Genomic DNA, 9,125 nt, shown 5'->3' with positions numbered 1-9,125 from the left:
GTTCATCTGCATGATGCCCTCTAAGCCATGTATACATAAGACTGGGAGAAAATGGAGAGAAAACATATAACACATTAGTAATCATAGAATACATCTAAATGACTGATTTGTTTTCACATTTGCAAAGGCAAATTTTAGAAATTTTGTGTAAGTCTACAAAAAACTCTTTGCACAGAGTAAAATTTTAAAGACTCATAGAATAGTAACTGTATTAATTCTGGAGGTAGCAACAACCTGATAATTACCTCTCTGATGCATGACATATTAATGGGCAAATTTTGCTCTCCAGAGAACATGCTGTACTGTATATTTCTCTTATTTAACTTCATGGAAGCTCACTGGGCATTCCAATTATGCTGTCTTGGTTTATTTCATGTTCCATGCCTTATGACATAATGGCTGCCTCCCACTGTTATTTATATATTCCTATAACAATATATTATATTGTTTTATACCTCTAGGGAAATTAAGTAAGAATGAGGTAAATGTTGCAATTTCGTTAGGAACGGCAAAGTTAATTAAATAGAAAAACACTGAAACAAGCAGTACATATACATGCTATTGAATATCTGGACTGGAAGCACTGATACTCTCTTGCATGTCACAAGGCTCAATGAATGGTTTTACTATAGACAGATTAATTCATAGCAGAGTGAGTTCATCTCAGAGGTTGTGAGGACTTTTCTGAGGGATGACCTGGTACCTGCTTCCCCTAAGAAGGACAGACCAGTAGTGATGCAACCTCACCTGGGTCCTCTGATAAAAAGTCGTTCTTGCTATATTATCATTTTGCCATTTTTGTGCAAGGTTCTATGGATGGCAGTGGCTTCTGAATTTCTATTGGATTTTGAGGACCATAATCAGAGGAGCAGAGAGATCCTTTGACCAAAACAAAGCAGTGAAAAACACAATAGTATGATACACACCCTTTTCAGTCTGAAGATCCCACTTTAACCTTGTGGCTCCAGATTGGTTATACCACACTCAGCATAGGTTGCACAACCCTGATCTACATGAAACTGTTGGTAGGCAATAGAAACATGGGCAATGAATCTACCTGTTTGCTTCCCACTACTAATAATGGAGGGACTGTGAAATATTTAACAAGTTCCTGGATGTAACTTCGGCATCACTGAGAAAAATCAAGTTGAAGTTTAATACAGATAATTTTACAGCCCTACTGATACTGAAATTTGCCTTAATGACGGGGGTGGGTATGTTTATCTACCAGGTCCTCTTGAAGAGTTTGGGATCTTTGCTGGATTTGAAGTGCACATCCTGAGAGAACATACCTTAGCCATGCATTCCTAAAGACATACAACACATAGAAAGCAAAGGAAGCTTTATTCAGGAGAAAATATGGAGCAGGTGCAAAACTCTCAGCTAGGGATGCGAGAGGAATCTGTGTTGGGGCTGACTCTCCATCAGATGCCATCATCTTGGCTAAATGGACTACAGGCCACTTTTTCCCAGGCACAGGTCAGACACGACACTGAGCGCACTGCAAGCTTGCATGAGCACGCACCTGGAAGCAATCCCTATGTATGCACTGCACAAGCAGTGTCCCTTGCAGCCTTTGTGCAGGTTACTGCTTGTAACAGTAACCTGCCCAAGCTCTATGACCATTGGTGGACTTCCTCTCAGCCTTCTCATTTCCCAAGCCATGGACAAGCATGAGAGGTCATCCAGTGAACAGAAGAGAGCCAGTTCCTGAAAGGATACAATTAGTCCAATGTAGTTCAGGTAGCAGGCATTCAGATGGCATCCCAATCTTCCTCTATTTTTCTGAGATACGGAGCTTCCTTCCTAACAGCCGTATAGACAGAGAAAAGATAACAGTAAAAGAGAGAACACCCCTGTCTACTATCTGTCCATCAGTTGCCCTGCACTGACAACTCCTGAGAGCAAGCTCTGCATGGGCAGGAAGGGGTTCTGGGAATCCATGTTCCAGCCTGGGTGGCCAGCTCTGTGTTCAAAGCTTGCACACTTCCATATTCTAAAATCACTGGTTCTTATACTCCTTCTCTCGTCACCTGCTTCTATGGGAAGGAGAAGGACTTAGGCTTACTGCTTGATGGGTTACCTTGATTTTTCTTGATTGCCTGATATATCGCTGTCCCATAAATGGATGTATGTGCTTTTCATGTTGAATTCTTTGTCAGTTTTTGCTTGATGCTTGATAGCATAAATCCCGAGTGTCCCAGGATCATGGCCATCATCTTTGCCCAGTCATTCAGGGAAATGGCTTCCATCTGACCTTTTCTCTGGAAGAAAGCATTCTTGATCCACCATTCATTCTTCTCTCATTCACACTGTCTAGGCCAATATTCTAAGGCCTGCTCTTGATCTCAAACTTGCTCCAAATGACCCATGGCCTGCAAGCCTCTTCTTGTGCCATTGCCTGCAAGCCTGTCTTTGGAGCACGGATATTGGAGTTATACATGTGCTACAACCACAGAGTGGAAAAGTAAATTCTGCACGTGACTACTCTTAAAAAGCCAAATTCTATGTTAGCCATCTTAAGAAAAGGACTGGGAAGAACATTCTTCTCATAAAAATATGATGCACCCAGACTTAAGATACTTTATATGTCTGTGGTCACCACACTCAAAAAGGGGAAAAAGATGTTGCAGAGATGGAAAATACGCAGAAATTAGAACTAAAATGATCAAAGGCCACTTCAATTTCCCACTGAGAAGAAAAGGGTTTCTCAGTTCAGATAAAAGGTGAGTAAGGAAAGACATGATCGATTTGTACAAAACTGACCATGAAGTAGTAAAAGAGGATAGGGAGATATTCTCTTCCATTCACAAATTATTAGGAGGCACAGTCATCCTGTGTAGCTGATTGGTGGGAGATTTGGATGACATTTTTAAAAGGATTTTGTCATTCAGGTCACAGTGGGACGCATTTCCACAAGATGCAGCCCATAATGTGGTTGGTATGAAAAGAGGTTGGGACACATTCATGGAGAAGGCCCCTTCTTGTGAACTAGTGACTACTAGTTCTGATGGCTTCTTGATACCTCCAGTATTAGCAGCTCCATGCCTTTATATGGCAGATGCTGGGAAATGTGAATAGGAGGGTGTTGTTGCATTGATGACCTGCTCATTTGTTTCCCATGGGCTGCTGTTGGCCACTGCAGGAACACAATGCTGGACCAGATTGGCAGTTGATCAGATGAAGTGTGGTTCCTTTCATGATAGTATATGAAAACAGCTTTACAACAGGATTGCAAAAAATAAAAAACAAGCTTTTCGGACATGTTTCATACATGAGAATTGCATGAAAATTATGGTCTTTCCATTTATTAAATAAGAAGTACTTTTATACATATTTTATTCATTAAGTAAAGAATATCCCTATCTATCAATATAGTTTACTATCCATTTAATACACTTCTGTCTTCCAAATGGCCAAAGTTCTCCAAAAGGTTTACAGGAGGGTTAAAATCATAAACATCCTATATAAGACATAATATAAAGAATGCTACATGTAAACAAGCAAACGAAGTTCTTAAACTGGCATGAAAAGATAGCAACATTCTTGGAGCATAGAGAGGGAAATACAAATGTCTCCAGTTACTATGTACATATATTTCTGTAACAGAAGGCTGTCAGGGATACCCCATTCCTTGGCCAACTGGGCACGTCCTGCCCAGGATTCCCTGGCCTTTCAACTCCCAAACCCAATATGGTATTTAGCACATGACTACCCAAGCTTGGGGAACAAAACAAGTTTTCTTAAATGGATAAAACATAGGGGTGTTTTAGATGTAAAACAGTACATCTAAAAGGATAAATGATAGGAGAACATGGGGAAAGTGAAGGGGAAACTGGAAAGCATCAATTGGTACAATTCACAGCCAACCAAACATCCCAGAGTCTGTTGAGCCACTCAGACCCAAAATAACAAAGATAACATCTTTTAAGCTATGCATCCAGACTCAGGGCTTCACAGAGTTCTTCAAAGCAGAGCACAGCAAGCAGAACAGATCTCTCAAAGAGGAAGAAAGAGCCCCTCTGTTCCCTGGCCTTTATTTCCCCCCACTGCCATTCGCCAGCTGACCCATAGGGTGATGGCCATCTCCTTGTCTTTGGGGACATCCATCCACTCCGGGAGCCGGTCATTACTTAGTCATTGCTGTTATCTCCACCATCTTTGATTCCATAATTTCTGATAACTATCCAATCAACATGACAAAAAGGGTGCCCAACTCCTTGGAGCACTGATTCCTGCTGGGCTGGCATCATATTTTCTAACATTTAGTTGTCACACTGTTAACCCTTCTGGCTTCCTGAGAGTCACAGTGCCAGTTCACATTACAGTTACAGCAATCACCAGTGCACCAGTTGAAGAAGGCATTAAATGATGAATAGATACAGTCGCACACAAATTTGTATTATTTTGTCTTCCTTTTTTCTAATCTATGTATTATCTACACAGCATTGGCTAATATAAATATTATGCAAAGTCCTCTCCCTAATATAATGTAAAACTGAACAGTATTTTCACTAACATGAGCATATTTGGACGCATGGTTTGAGCTGAAAAAACGATTATGTGATTCTGAGAAAGGAAAATATTAGGGAAGGGGAAAGGATTTTTAGGGTTTCCATGCTGGTTCAAAATTGAAAAATTAACTTCACATCAAAACATAAACTTAACCAATTTTTTTCACCTCCCCACATTTTCTAAAGTCTGATATAAATTGATTCAAGTTATGACCCTATATCCAAATAGCTGCATATCAAGTAATTCTCTTAATATGACCACCCTATTAAAATTGAAGTATTTCTGCAATCTCAAAAAACATTTACTCAAAAGAACATTTATTACCTGAATTCCCTAGTCAATAGCCCTAGTAGAGCAGAGACCGTTGTAAAAGGAACTGCTCTGAATGCATGATTCAAACATGGTTTCTCATTATCTTCCCAGCAGCCTTTCTCAGAATATCTTTGACATCTTTGTTTCTCAGGGTATAGATGAGGGGGTTGGCTACCGGAGGAAAAATGGTATATAGCAGAGAAAATAGTTTGCTAAGGTCTTTCACTCTTTCCACTTTTGGTATCAAATAAACAATAAAAATGGATCCATAGAAAAGAAACACAACGATCAGGTGAGAGGAGCAGGTGGAAAAGGCCTTCTGCCGCCCCGTGATGGATGGGATTTTCAGGATGGTGTGAATTATACATGCATAGGAGATGAGTGTCAAAAGGAAGGGAGGGAAGCTAAAAAGAAAAGCCAGGGTTACTGTAACAAATGGAAGAATTCTGCCGGGACTGCATGAGCGATTTATCAATGCAAAGGCTTCACAATAAAAATGATCAATTTTATTGGAACCACAGTAGTGCAACTCCAACACAAAAGGTAAATATATAGATATAAACACAATGCTACTCACCCAAGAGCCACCTGCTAAACAGAAACAAAGCTTATGATCCATAAGACTAGCATAATGCAGAGGCTTGCATATGGCTAAGAAACGATCATAAGACATCACAGAGAGGAGATAACATTCTGTACCAATTAAAAAAGCAAAGATGTAAAATTGCAGCATGCATCCCCAAAGAGAGATGGTTTTGTCCCCTGTCAAGAAACTGGACATCATCCTGGGAAGGATGGTGGAACTGTATATGATCTCCAAGCAGGACAAATTTCCCAGGAAGTAGTACATGGGTGTGTGCAGGTGGTGAGCAGTCACTACCAGAAGAACGGTGAGGAAGTTGGCAATCAGGGTCAAAATGTAGATGAGAAGAAATAAGAAGAAGAGGAAGGTTTGCAGACTCTGTGGTTCCCCAAAACCCAGCAGGATAAACTCTGTGACACCAGTCTGGTTCATCTGCATGATGCCATGTATACAGATGACTGGAAGAAATCAGAGAGAAAACTCATAACACATTAGTAATTGTAAGGGACATCTGTAAAGTAAGATATTAATTTTCAAAATCAGTAAGGACTTTTCTGTATTTTTAAGCAATATCCACTAGCACAGAGCAAAGGATGTGGCACTTCCTCTCAAGGCCCTCCTACCATGCAGTTACATGTCCCTTAGAAGGATGGGGAGGTCTCAGAGCATTTTTCACCTTCTGTGCCTTTCCAAGCATACAGTAGCTGAAACATTGTATTGCAGTGCTTGGTATACACTGAGAGGCTGAGAGAAATAAGGTTTTGCTAGGATTCTTCTGTAACATGGATCTTACACTCAGACTTATTAGTCAATATAAAACTCTTTCTTCACAATAATATTTTACTGACTTATAGTATAGTTATCCATGTACATTTTAAAGGGAATATCAACATCATAGATACCTCTCTGACGCATGACATACTAACTGACATATTCTGTGGTCCAGGGAACCAATTGTACGGTATCTTTCCCATCAGAGACTTAATTGGGCATTCCAAGCATGCTTCCTTGATTTCTTCTTTGCTTGCTTTCTTTATTGTCCCATGACCTATAAGATAGAGGGTGCTTCCCTCTGTTATTTATTCAATCTCAAGGAATTGATATTACATCTCAAGAGAATTTCAATAATGATGAGGTAAATGATGCAAGTTCATTAAGAAATGCAATGTTAATTTAACCCTAAAACACCAAAACAACATGGAACAAGCAGCCTGGATACATGCATTTGGGTGTCTGTACCAGAAGCACTGTTACCCTCTTGCATTGCTCAAGACTCAATAGATGGTCTTAATACACATTCATAAACAGGCTGATTCATAGAAGAGTGAGTCCAGCTCAGAGGTTGTGAGGACTTTTTTGAGGACTTGGGACTTTACTTGGACTTGGAACAGGACAGCCATGCTCAGCATAGCATACATTGATTTACACTGGTCAATAAAGGGGCAATTGTTTTGTTTTGTTTTTTGTTTTTTGAACCTCTCATTGACTTTCAGTTCCATCAAGCAGATCATATTTTTATCAGGCATGGCAGGCTGAGCTTAGGAGCCATTATGTCACCGTTTCTTCATTTCTATGCAGTCTAGCAAGAATTTCACTGAAATGCTTAATTTATCAGTGTTGCATTTTTTTTTCTCTGCCAAGGAAGAAGTGCTTGTGGGACCTCCCCCTGCCCTGTTGCCAATATAGGATTGGCCTTGGGTACTATACAGCCTGGTTTGCAGTGACAGGAGAACTTCTGTGAGGAAGGGGATTTCTACCACAGGAGGCAAATTGTTTTTGATCAGCCCTGCACTCAGAAAGGCCAAAGATGGAAGCTGTGACATTTGTGCTTTCCTGCAGCTAAGCAGAGAACTGGACTGAGGAAATTCACTTTATCTCAGGTGTAATTCAAAATAAATTCTGAGAACACTTCCAGATTTTGAAACACTCTTGGAATGAGAGGGAAAATGGAACTGTGGTATAGAAAGATTTAGTTTTTCTCCTCCCTGCCGCTGTCCCTGCCCCTGCCCCCTCTCAGATTGTAATTTGAGACTGTAGTTCTCAATCTGAATACTTTTCAGGGCCATAGTGCAAACTTCAGACTCAAGGATGCATTATGAGTCACTGGAGTTTGTATCACAACCCTGAAAAATCATGAACACTGCCTGGATCACTTATTCAACCTAGCAGTCATTCCAACTGCCATTAAAGTGCATCTAACATCATTGCTTAAAGGAGGTGCTGGTAGTTCCTATTAAAATAAAAACAGAAGCCAAAAAGCGGGGGGGATTCCAAAGCAAAGAATGGGCGTCCAAGCCATGTACATTTAGTCACCTTAAGAAACATATTGGAGCAGTGGAAACAGAAGAAAATAAATTTGTTTTTGAAAAGGAGTAACAGAGGCAGAAAAGTCTAAAGATACAGGCATAGTCCCCAAAAAGACATAAAGCTACAGGATGGCTGTGACAGTTTATTAGGCATTGCTGGTGCATAAACTATAATTTTATATTGATTTAATGTAGAAGAATCCCTCCTAAAAGAGCCCTTCAAAGTATCCAACGTATTGGCAGTTTTGATATAGGCAACACATGTCAATATTCCTGTGGACTGTGCTCTGAACTTTTGAGGAGCTGTCCATGGTACTGAACATGTTGGTGCATCTAGAACAAGGTTCCTCAAACTTTTTGGATGGAGGGCCAGTTGAAAGTTGCCAGTGATGGGTGCGGGCCAACAAGGTGGTGTGGGCAAAGGGGCACGGGCTGGGAGGGTGGTGCACACACACTTGCATGTGAGCATCCAGGCAGGGGCAAGCCAGTGTCTTTGCTTGCAAGGAGAGCCTTTTCTCTGAGTCCAAAATGATATCCTTGTGAGCAAGCCGGCACCTCGCCATGATGTGCATGGCAGGCCAGATCCAGCCCGCCGGCCGTAGTTTGAGGACCCATGATAGAGAAGGAGAAAAAAGTGAATCTGAGGCCATGGGAGAAAAAAGTGAATCTGAGGCCATCTAGTCTGACCCCTAGCTCCAGCCAATTCCACTCATTTAATCCCCAATATGGATTGCTCATGTCAGCTTCAGACTAAATCCAGACTGAATGCATGGTCCTGCCACCATTGCATCACCATCTTCCCCTGCTCAGCTGAGAGAACTGGAACTAATTATATAACTTGTTAACACAATGGGGGAGGACCACTGTTCTTTCAGTAGAGAAACCAACAGAACTTACTTCAGAAAAAACACACATTGCATCTGTCAACTAAAATAGCATGTTTTCCTTTGAGTTTGCAACAGTCAATTCATTAAATCCACCTGCACACAGTGATATAGGACAGAGCTAGGAAGATGATAGATCTCTAAATGCTGCAGATTTCAGTATTCTTTACCATTGACCATGCTAGCAGGAGCTTCAATGAGGAAGTCCAAAAAACCTGGAGATCTACATTCTGCTCACACCAAGTGTAGTGCAGGTAGGGATCCTCAAAAGCTGAGCAAAGGATCCTCCCATGAACATAATATTTCATCTGAAGAAAGGCAGATTCTAGATCCAATAATAATCATGTCTAACTCTAGGATTCTAAACCAATTAAATACTTAAGCAAAGATGTGTTGGGATATTTTCTGTCTGCATGCCTTAATTTTTGGATTCTTTAAGTCAGGATATAATTATTGCAACCAAATAATGCAGCCATTATTCTTCTCCACACTTATGTGAACTTATTTCTAAAATGAAAGATAGCA

Source organism: Varanus komodoensis, unplaced genomic scaffold (genome assembly GCF_004798865.1).
Source record: "Varanus komodoensis strain SLA01 unplaced genomic scaffold, ASM479886v1 scaffold62, whole genome shotgun sequence".
Lineage (NCBI taxonomy): Eukaryota > Metazoa > Chordata > Lepidosauria > Squamata > Varanidae > Varanus > Varanus komodoensis.
This window is presented reverse-complemented; position numbering follows the sequence as displayed.